Genomic DNA, 11195 nt, shown 5'->3' with positions numbered 1-11195 from the left:
CCTGGGAAACCTTCCCTTACTCACCATTATGAATTTGGTTTACCTTCCTCAGTTCTCAATAACACAAGGCTACGTTCATGTCTTTCTTAGCATCTAGACTCTATTTTTAATGTGAATTTTCAGGAATGACTTTATCATTGAAGTGTAACTTACTGGAGGCAGTAATCGGGTCTTATTTACTTTTAGATCCCTCATAAAGTGTCAGGCAGCACAATAAATAAGCTATCAAGGTTTGCTGGAAGGATGAATGTCTAAGGCTTAAGTGTTAATTCTAGGAATATTTGTATTTTGAGTGAGATCAAAACTTACATTAAAGAAATGAGTCTCAAATTGTGGAATTTCAGGCTTAGGCCAGCTGATGAGTGAGGCATGTGCGTGTGTGTGTGTGTGTGCTAAGGGACGCAGCAGGAATGTGGGGAGGCAGGAATGTAGGCAATAGGGATACTTTTAATCTCAAAATACTTTTCATAATATCAGATAGTTGGCTACTCTATCAGTGAGGTATATCACTAATATAACTAATCTGATTATTCATCATAGTGACTTAAACACATTAGGACTTATTTTTCTCTTGCAATGAGAAGTCCGGAGGTAGGTAATTGCTGGCCCGGTGACTCAAAAATGTCAGGACAGACGTCTCTATGATTCTCTTAATCTTTTTCTTAAGGCCCCCAAATGGCTGTCAGAACTCTCCTCATCCGGATCCTGTTCCAAGTGGGAAGCAGGAGAAAACGTGGAAAGGAGGGTGCTCAGGGAAAATGTAGGTGAAGACTCATGTCACTTCTGGGAACTGAATGGAACCAGTGCCAAATCTGAGGTGAGCACCACACTTGATTAAATAACTATAGTTTGTTATGCTCCTCTTTATTAGGTTTAAAGATAATGAACTTATTGACGCTTTTGGAAGGTCAGTGAATGTAAGTGTATAAATTGTGTTCCAGATGAAAACTCATGGTTTAACCTATTACTCTATTTAACCGTACAGAATTGTATTCTTTCCACTAAAGTCCATCAACAAAACACTCAACTTGCCTATATTATTTACCGAGATTTATTAAGTCCTTACTCTGTGCCAGGTATTGTGCTTGTCTCTGGGGATATAGAATATAAGAGAACATAAGACAGCAGTACAGTCTTCTTGCCCTCTACAAGTTCATTACTGAGTGGAGGAAACAAAGAAATCAACAGGTAATTCTTAGAATAGGTGATACATTCAATCAACAAGGCAGGCTTTAGGAGATTTGGACAGGTGACAACTGGGCCCACTCCAGTCTGGACAAGGGAAGACAAAAACCAAGAAGATCCTCATGAAAGAACTGACAGCCTGTCTATGCTTTTCTAAAGAAGTGAAGGAGTTGAGGGAACATGACATTAGCCCCAAATAGATTAAAAAGTTGATGTTCAAATATAGGAAGGTGTGAGTTTAAGGTGTACTACAAGATCAGTAAGCCCTGGATATATTTCCAAAGGTTACAATTGTATATTTGTCTGAATCACTAAATTCTGAGATATTAATCTTGCAATAGAATATTATTCTTGCAATAGAATTTCCTTTTCAAAACTGTTAACTCCTAGAGCAGATATCCACAGAGCCTCCGCAAGAAATGGATGCTGGTGATCACTTTGACTCCCTGACAGCTGAGTGACTGTTATCTGAACCCCATAAGGGTTCAGGAACCCTTATGGAACATGTGGAGTGTGATGAGTTTAGGGTGAAATATGTGCTTTAGACATCTGGGGAACATCTGAATGGAAAGGGAGAGTAGGCAGTGTGATATACAATCTTGGAGCTTAAAATTAAGCTCTGGGGTAAAAATGTAGATGAGAATTCCTTCATTCATTCCACAAATATTTATTGATCACATAATGTTAGATGTTGGAAATACAATGTTGAATAAGAAAAAAATTCCCTACCCTCAAAATGTTTGCATCAGCATCATAGAGACAGAGAAGTAAAGGTTTTGAAGTGACCATAGGTGGCATTTAAAACTAGAAAGTTAGGTTACTTCCAAAGTGCAGAAAGAGTGTGTCCAGTGAGAAGAGATGACTCATCATGACATCTGAAGTGAACTAACTTTTAAAGGAGAACAGAGGCAGACAAGGAAGGACTCTAAAGAGAAACTGAAGGGCACCACCTGGAAAGGTAGAAAGAAAATCATAACAGAGTAGTATCACAGAAATCAAGACAGGTGTGATTTTGATAAAGGGAGCCAAGGTTCTCAAAGGCTAAAGGAAGGGCCAGAAGCTCAGGACTGAAGGTATCCAATGGCTTGAGGAATTAGGAGGTAATTAGTGATCGGGAAGGGAGAATTTTCAGTGAACTAACAAGAGGAAGAAATATTTCAATTTGAGGAATAAATGGGAGCTGAAGAAGACATAATAAATGTCACTTGCTCATTTCCTTTAAACATAAGACAAAACACCATAAATCTCCTAGAAGAGAACATAGGCAAAACATTCTCTGATATAAATCTTATCAATGTTCTCCTAGGGCAGTCTACACAGGCAATAGAAATACAAGCAAAAACAAACAAATGGGACCTAATTAAACTTATAAGATTTTTCACAGCAAAGGAAACCATAAAGAAAATGAAAAGACAATCTATGGAATGGGCAAAAATATTTGCAAACAATGTGACTGACAAAGGCTTGATCTCCAGAATACACAAACAGCTCATACAACTCAATAACAAAAAAACAAACAACCCAATCCAAAAATGGACAGAAGACCTAACTGAATATTTCTCCAAATACATACAAATGGCCAATAAGCACATGAAAAAATGCTCAGTATCGCTAATTATCAGAGAAATGCAAATCAAAACTACAATGAGGTATCACCTCAGACCAGTCAGAATGGCCATCATTCAAAAGCCCATGAACAATAAATACTGGAGAGGGTGTGGAGAAAAGGGAACCCTCCTACACTGCTGGTGGGAGTGTAGTTTGGTGCAGCCATTATGGAAAACAGTATGGAGATTCTTCAAAAAACTAAAAATAGACTCACCATATGATCCAGCAATCCCACTCCTGGGCATACATCCAGAGGGAACTCTAATTTGAAAAGATACATGCACCCCAATGTTTATAGCAGCACTATTTACAATAGCCAAGATATGGAAACAATCTAAATGTCCATGTCACATGACTGGATAAAAAAGTTGTGTTATATTTATACAATGGAATACTACTCAGCCATAAAAAATAAAACAATGCCATTTGCAGTAACATGGATGGACCTAGAGATTGTCATTCTAAGTGAAGTAAGCCAGGAAGAGAAAGAAAAATAACATACCAGTTACATGTGGAATCTGAAAAAAAGACACAAATGAATTTATTTACAAAACAGAAACAGACTCATAGACATAGGAAACAAATTTATGGTTATCAGTGGGGGAAGTGGTTGGGAAGGAATAAATTGGGAGTTCAAGATTGCAGATATTAACTACTATATATAAAATAGATAAACAACAAGTTTATATTTTTAGCACTGGGAATATTCAATATCTTGTAGTAACCAATAATGAAAAAGAATATGAAAAGGAATAGACACATATATATGTATGACTGAAATATTATGCTGTACACCAGAAATTGACACAACATTGTAAACTGACTATACTTCAATAAAAAAGTTTTTTGAAAAGATCCAAGAGACAGGATATATCTAAATGTAGGAAACGATGTCGATAATTTTTGGAACAACCGCCTCCAAAGGAATTCAGAGAAAGTGGGATTTAGTGAGAGGGTGGGAGGAATTAGCCTGCAATCTGTGATCCCTTCCAGCAAAAACTGAGAGAATATGGGGTTCCAGGATTTGGGTACAAGTGTGTCTAGGGAATTGAGAGAATACCCGATGACCTGTATTTCTCTGTATATTTAGGATTTGAGATCGCCAAGAGAATGGTGAATGTTTAAAAAGCTGTCACGGCATGTTGGAGAGAGAGTTGCTTAGAAGCTCATCAAAGGATTGCCAGGTGGCTTTGATATTCTATCTGAAGTTAAGAGACCCTCATATGTTCTGTGGTACCAGTTCCCATCACTGTGTGGTTTTTCTCTAGAGGACCTAAGAACGTAGGTTCAGGAGCTGAGGAAGGCCATGATTAAATACAGGACTGAGGGAAGGCTGACTGGGAGGGTGAGGAGGGGGTTGGGATTTGAAGGTATCATCAAAAAATGGTTTAAGTCAAGTCCTCCTAGATTTTTCCTCGTCAAAAACTTGTGCTGTCTTCTGTAGCTAAAGCACACTGAGATGCCGAGATAGAGCTCTTCGTTTTCTGAAAACAGAATAGGCAGAGCTCTCAGGCTGGTTATCTTTAGTGGTGTAAGGAGCCTTGAGCATTTAAAATGCTAAAATAAAATGCTAAATTTAATTAAAATATTAAAATAAAAATGTTATATTTTTATTATGTAATGCAAATGGTTGGAAAGCACTGGTTTAGGTGATTTGGGAGCTCTGCAGGTTCCAGATGGCAGTGCTGCTCTAGGAAGCTTTGACTTAGAGGAAAGAGTTGCTTCTACTCCTAAGGTAGAGACCCAGGAGTAAAGGGAATGACAGAGCTGTCAGGAAAGGGTGCTGTGGCCAGAGAGAATAGAAATAAAGATTTCAGACTTGGGTGTAGCTGTTCAAGTGATTAGCTGGACTGGAGGGGAGGAGACCGGCAAGGACTGGGGTTTGGACTAGATTTTCCCCAGAGATGTACAAGGTCACCTGGGAGAGGGAGAGTCAAGATTGCCAGCACCTCCCTTCTTTTACACCCGGCCCTTCCTTGCCTTTCCTCCCTCTGTTCTGGTGAGACTTTAATCATGGATTGTATTTTAAGGATGCATGTGGATTGAAACTGGAACTTTCAGATGCTAGGGCAGCTCTAGTGATCAGAACTAATTTTTTTTTTTTTCATTTGAACCAGTGGTTCCATAGCTAAAAACGAGTTTGGAGGTCATATATCAGAAGCAATGGATAAACTCAATACCCTTCAGGGAACCCTACATAAATTCTCATTCTTTCAGTTGAGATCCAAGTTGTTGTATATTTTGTTACAAAACTTTTTTTAATTTAAATTCTTTTTTCCTACCTCATAAACCACAAGGGCATAAATCTTATTTTCATATCTGATTTTTCAGATATCTTTGTTGTAGATGATACTGTTGAATTTAATGTCTATCACTTTCCTGTATGATTTTCAGGTGCCGAATAACTCACATCAGCTAACTGTAATTTGTTCATCATACCACACACAGACACACACAAAAATCCTGAAACAATACACTCTTTTGCAGATATCTCTTAAGACAAGCTCAAGTCTGTAGCATGCTCAATAATTGCTTTTATGTAGATGAGGCAGTCTGTGATCCTGTGACTGGTCAGAATTTCTATTCATGTGGCCTCTACTTTTCACATCAGAGACACACCGTTAAGAGATGTTTGCAGATAAAGGTTCTTCTTTCTTTGTTCTATGTTCACTTCTAGAGAAGCCTTACTTGGAAACTCACACTCTTCTTAAAACATTAAGCCAGGAGAGAATTCTTTATTTTTCTGTTTTACTATCCTATTCTTTTATTTCACATTTTCTTCCCTTACCACCACCTTTCCTTTTCTCTCTTTGCTGCAACTTTATCTAACTTCATGAAAGATTCTTTAGGAGGAATTGTGGTCTTTCTTTAGATACCAAAAGGCTAGGTGTTAAACTACAGGTAGTATTATTCAAAATTTAAAAGCTATTACCTAAAAATTTCATTTCAGAAAAATGCAGCATTTTATGAAAGGCTACATTTTGTAGTTCCAGCAGGAGAAATGTGATATAATGTGTTACTAAATTGCTAGTAAAATAAAATTTTCAGATTATACGATTTTTCAGTGTGTATCCAAATATGTGTAGTCTTACTGATGCTGCTCCAACAAATTGCAGTCACTCAAAATGAAATGTAATAGGCTTCTTTAAAGGATTTGTGGCAATAATGTTCAAATCTGTATTTGTGAAGAATGAACTGTTCAAATCTAAACATGGGAGTGATAACTGGAAATCTGTTGATAGATATTTCAACTGAACTTTCACAAAAGGAGAGAAATAAAACTAACTTTTTTCAGATTGTGCTCATGTTTAAGATAAGGGGAAAGAAAGTGGTTTCTGCTATTAGATCCAGTGTTAAAGTGCAACCACAAGAGGAGAAATGGTTTCAGAATGCTCTGTGAAAGCAGCAAAAATGAAATGAAAATCTAAATGTGTGATGAAAAGTGAACTATCTCTCAAGGGCAGATTTTTCAAAGGGGACTTACCCTAAAATCTCTTCAGATGTTCAATCTGTGGTATGAACATTTAATCTTTTTTGCTTAGCTTTGAAATTGTACCCATTTAAATCTGCCTTGTGCCATTTTAGAAAGGTCTACACATTTGAGAAGGTGTCAGAGTCATTTCTCAAATTAATGCCAAAGGCAACAGACAAGGCCTTTCAATTTATTTTACTGGGGCTGTAATTTCAAAGAGACAGGGAAATGCAGACATACCAACTAATTCCTGTATTTTGCTAAACGATTGTTGAAAGAGATAGTTTAGCTTGTGCTATTATTCTAGAGAATTTGAAGTGGCTGCTACGTGTACATCTTTGAAGGATTTAATGCAGATTCATATATATTGAGACTATGAGAGAGTCTCTCCCTGACTCATTCAGAACTCTTTCTAATAATCTTGTGATATGCTTGGATTTTTCCTAAAGCATGAAGAAGGGTGGAACAAGAATGCCCAAGGAGGAAAGGTGAGAATTAAAGTGACATATTTCTTATCAAGTAAATTAAATTGACTGCTGTGTGGAAACTATCCCTTAATATCCTTTTAAAGTGGCCTAGAATTGTCTCTGTTTTGCAACTTAGTGCCCTCTGGTTCTATTTTGTCTTGGAAATATTATATTCTAGTGTAGAAAATTAAATATGCATGAAAACCTTCAAGTTAACATTGGAAGTATATTTTTAAATGATTGTTTTTAAAAATGGATTTTTTCTTTACTAGTGAATAAAGTTCACGTGTCTATAAGCTATTCAGCTAGATGTCTGTGTGGTTCTTTTCTGAACTAATGGTGTCCGACTAAGGGAATTGTCTGAGACTTCTTTTAACAAGCTACCTCTTATTTCATTTTTTTCTATGTTTTACTCACTGTTTCTGGGACCCCTCAGTAGTTATCTTCACTCTTGAAGTAAAATCATTTTACTCATTAATTTAATTCATTCATTTAGGTATTTGTTGATTGTATAAATATCTTGGAATTTATTCACTTATCTATTCAGTAAAATAAATCAAAAGAATACTGAACACTACTCAAAATAATGTGTGTTTCTGGGTGCTTGGGGTATTCATTAATTACTAGCACTGACTTTTTCTTTTGAATAGCTTGCAGCGTACCAGAAGGTGTAACATGTGTTCAGAAATAACTATAAACAAGAAAGAAAATGGTGCTTCAGGAGAAGAGAAGACCATTCCTTAAGGTAATTCAAAAGAAGATGAAATTAGCCACATATTGATATAGTATTTCATTTGCATTAACCTCTCTGTCTTGCAACCAGGAATTCTTTCAAATTGATGATTTTGGGAGGAAAAGATGTACAACTGGAACCTGCTTAAAAGAGACATTTTCATCAAGCATCTTCTGAACAATTCTGGACCTGTCACCTTTATCTGTTTCTAAGTACTGAAACCCAGATTCCTGCCTGCCTTCCTTCAGAAGTCAGCTTCCTCTAATTTACGGTGGAAGAGGGTGGAGAAGACAGTTCAGTCCAGGTGTCTCTCTTCAGTCTTCCTTATGGTCATACATTTTTTTCCAGCTGCTCCTAGAAGTCTCCTCAAGGATACCACACCAGACTGGGAAAATCTACAAAATCTGTTTTATGGTACGTATGGAACCATTTTGAAAGGGAATCCCAAAGTAGGATAGGACATATTTCAAAACTTGGTAAACAGGATTTTCCTCAGAGTGCCAGAGAGAGAGAGCACCTAAGTAAGTTAGGCCTGTGGTCTGACTTGATTCTACTTCCCTGAGATTCTTGCCCTCTCCTCTAGCATCTTCTTTAGTTCTCTGTGCTAATCTCCAGCCGCACCTCTCATTAATTGCCATCCCCTTTGCAGGAATGCTCCTACTCTCTGCGTCCAACTCCTTCTCCCTCCATTTGTTCAGTCTGAGGTCTTCATCTGGAGAAGAGCCATGAGGGCCATCAGAATGATTAGAGATAAGGTTGAAATATAAGCCCTCATTGTTGTTTCTGGTTTTGTTACTCTGGACAATTCAACCAATGTGAACTGCAGATACATTTATTAAACTGTAAGATGCAAAGGGCAAACATACGCAGCTTTCTCAAAGACAAACATTAATTTTCAGGAACAGCCAAAGTCCAAACCCATACTGAGAAATGAAACGTTTCCTTAATTAACAAGCTCCATTTCCCTTCCCACGGGGTCAGTGTATCTGTAAGATCTTACTGAGTTACAAAATCACATCAAATTTTAATGCCTTAATACAGCAACTGTTTATTTAGCTTTTGTTTCCACGTGTTGGCAGTTTGGGCTGGGGTTATATGACCACTCTCTCCTGATTGTAGCTGATTGTGTCTCACTCTTGTGTCTGCTGTATGCTGGTCACTCACCTGGGGCATGGTTCACGATGGCCTCATTTACACGTCCAGGGTAGCTCATTGTTAGCTGGGATGACAGGACTGCCTGGGCTATGTGTCTCTCATCATCTGGGATGTCTGCTCACATCATCCAGTGCACCTGCTCAGTTCACATCATCCAAAAGACTTACATAGTGGGGCTTATTCATGTGGCAGCTAAAGGGTTCCCAGAGCAACAAGAAGGCAAGTCCCAAGTGCAAAGAACTTTCAGCCCTTTACTGTGTCAGCTAAAGTACCTTGAACCAGTGCAAGTCACATGACCCATCCAGATTTAAGCGGTGGAGAATGCATGGGAGGATCTATGAAGCTATGTGGCCAAATTGTGGATACCGGGAGGGAGAAAACTTGAGGCCACTCTAAAAAACTCCATAAGACCAATTTTTGTGTAGAGTAGAAATTGTTTTTCCTGCTTAGAGCCTACCAGAATAAGAACGGAACTACACATTATGCTGTAATGACTGTCTCCTTTTCTAGCCTCAGAAGGAGTCCCAGCTGACAATTCTTTACTTCCCCATGAGCTCCCCCCTGAAAATGGGGAAGAGGTGAGGCTGGGGGCAAGAGGAGAGTGAGAAGAGTTACCTAATTTCTCCTTTTGCCATTGGCATTGATAGAGCCAACTCTAGAGACAGGAAAAATGTGAGACCAAAGAAAATAGTCTGATTTGGTCATGCTGTGAGCTGTGGGAGCACTGCCCAGAAGAACCAAAGTTACTATTCAACTATGTAAAACAACCACTTGATTTTTGTTGTTGCCGTTTTTCTAATTTTTAACTTCCTTAAAAATGTCTAGACAAACCATAGATCTTTAGCCAAATAGAAACATCAGTAATGTAGAAAGTTCACACAATTTGAAAGATTTAAAAAACCCACTGGGCTAAGAAGTTATCTCCTAAAATACCTACTAAAAGGCAGATGTGTTTCCAGAGAGTGAAGGCTGGAGAAATAAAATATATAGACAGAAAACATACCTTTGACACAATGGAATTTAGTAGAGAAAAAAAAATTTATGAAGGAGGTAGAAGGAAGGTATAATGATATATTCCATGGGGGTGGCCTAAGAAGTCAGGAAGAGGCCTGGGGGGGGGGGCGCTAGATTCATATGGAATTTTCAGAAAAAGAAGGTGCAGAGGGGGATGCTTCACAGTCAGCCTGGCACCTGCCATCACACTTGGCATCCACATTTTCTCCTGATATGATACTCAACTTTCACCTTTAAGAAATAGTCAGTGACAATAGAGTAAAAAATGTTGCCAAGTTGCATCCAAATATGAAAGTTTCACTAACAAAACATTTTTACCATGTTTTTTCTTTTATTTAAAGAATAAGATTTATACTGTGTTTGTCTCTCTAATGTATCTTTTTTAAAAGAGGAAAAGTTCATAGAAAATTTAATGTGATACACTTTTACTGACAGATAGTCCAATAAAACTTCTCAGCAAAAGCCATGAGTGGCCAGAGTTTGCATTTTTATTTATTTATATTTCCCTCCACTTTTGTCATTATATTAAAAACTGCAAACATTCATTATACTATGTTAGAAGATGTATATATTAATGAGGTTTGTGGCCAATAATATTGCAGTTTATAATCTACTGGAGTCCACACAGTATACCCCACAGATGTATAGTGAAGTAGATAACCAGAAAATTGAACAAATCAAGTTGGGAAGCCATAAATGAGTCAGGAACTAAATGCATTTTATGGGGTTTTCAGTGAGAAAGACACATCCTATGTGCATGTTTAGACCACCTGGGGTGGGATCGAATGACCACCTTTCTGAGAGGCAAGGGTTTATAAAAGAGATGGTATTTCCACAAGTTCTTTCTATGAAAGAAAGGTGAGAGTTTGGTCATCTGATAATACTTCAGGCTCTTTACTCTTCTGGTATTGTTGGTAGTTTGAAAGTAGCCTTTTATCTTACTTATTCTTTTAGCATAAAAGTTTTTTTCCAGTTTTACTGAGATATAATTAACATATAACTATGTATAGGTGTACAACATAATGATTTGATATATACACATATCATGAAATGATTACCATAATAAGTTCAGACCTTTCGTCTTTGTCTTGAATTCTTGATTTCTTAATGATGGCATTAAATTGAAAATGGGTGTAATTACTTAATTGGAAAATACATAAACAGCTGGAACTGAAATTAACTTGGTATACCTTTTCTTCCTGCTTCTGTCTATTTTTATTAATATATAGATTTTAGACTTCTTGCTTTTCATTTGTGACATCTTAAGTCCAAGAAGGCTCTTTTTACACAAAATGTCCAGACCCCCCTGCCACTGGGGTGTCTTATGTTCTAGGATCTAGTTTCCTAGTACATCTGTAGGCAGCTCTTGCTTTTATCTTCTCAGCTAAATTAGTTCCTGCCTGTTAAAAAAGGGGAAGTGGTGAACCGCCCCCACGGAAGGCTTTATTTGGTTTTTAAAAGCGGGTTTGTTACGATCCTGCTGTGGTTATTATAAGAGACAATTTTAGCACTTTGAGCTGTGTGTTTTCCAGAGGAAGTGTTTAAAGAAGAATTCTGCAAA

At 37.5% G+C, this 11195-nt stretch overlaps 1 long non-coding RNA gene across 2 annotated transcripts; it reads left to right on the top strand.

Moving 5' to 3' along the window:
- Positions 1-6716: 6716 nt before the first annotated feature.
- LOC116662178 lies at positions 6717-10078 on the top strand. Of its 2 annotated transcripts, XR_004318189.1 has the most exons (4): positions 6717-6753; positions 7383-7477; positions 7556-7879; positions 8115-10078. It is a non-coding gene; the product is annotated as an uncharacterized LOC116662178 (long non-coding RNA). The 2 variants fall into 2 exon arrangements; XR_004318188.1 differs by having other exon boundaries at positions 7556-10078.
- Positions 10079-11195: the final 1117 nt, after the last annotated feature.

Source organism: Camelus ferus, chromosome 3 (assembly GCF_009834535.1).
Source record: "Camelus ferus isolate YT-003-E chromosome 3, BCGSAC_Cfer_1.0, whole genome shotgun sequence".
NCBI classification, from domain to species: Eukaryota; Metazoa; Chordata; class Mammalia; order Artiodactyla; family Camelidae; genus Camelus; species Camelus ferus.
This window is presented reverse-complemented; position numbering and strand designations above follow the sequence as displayed.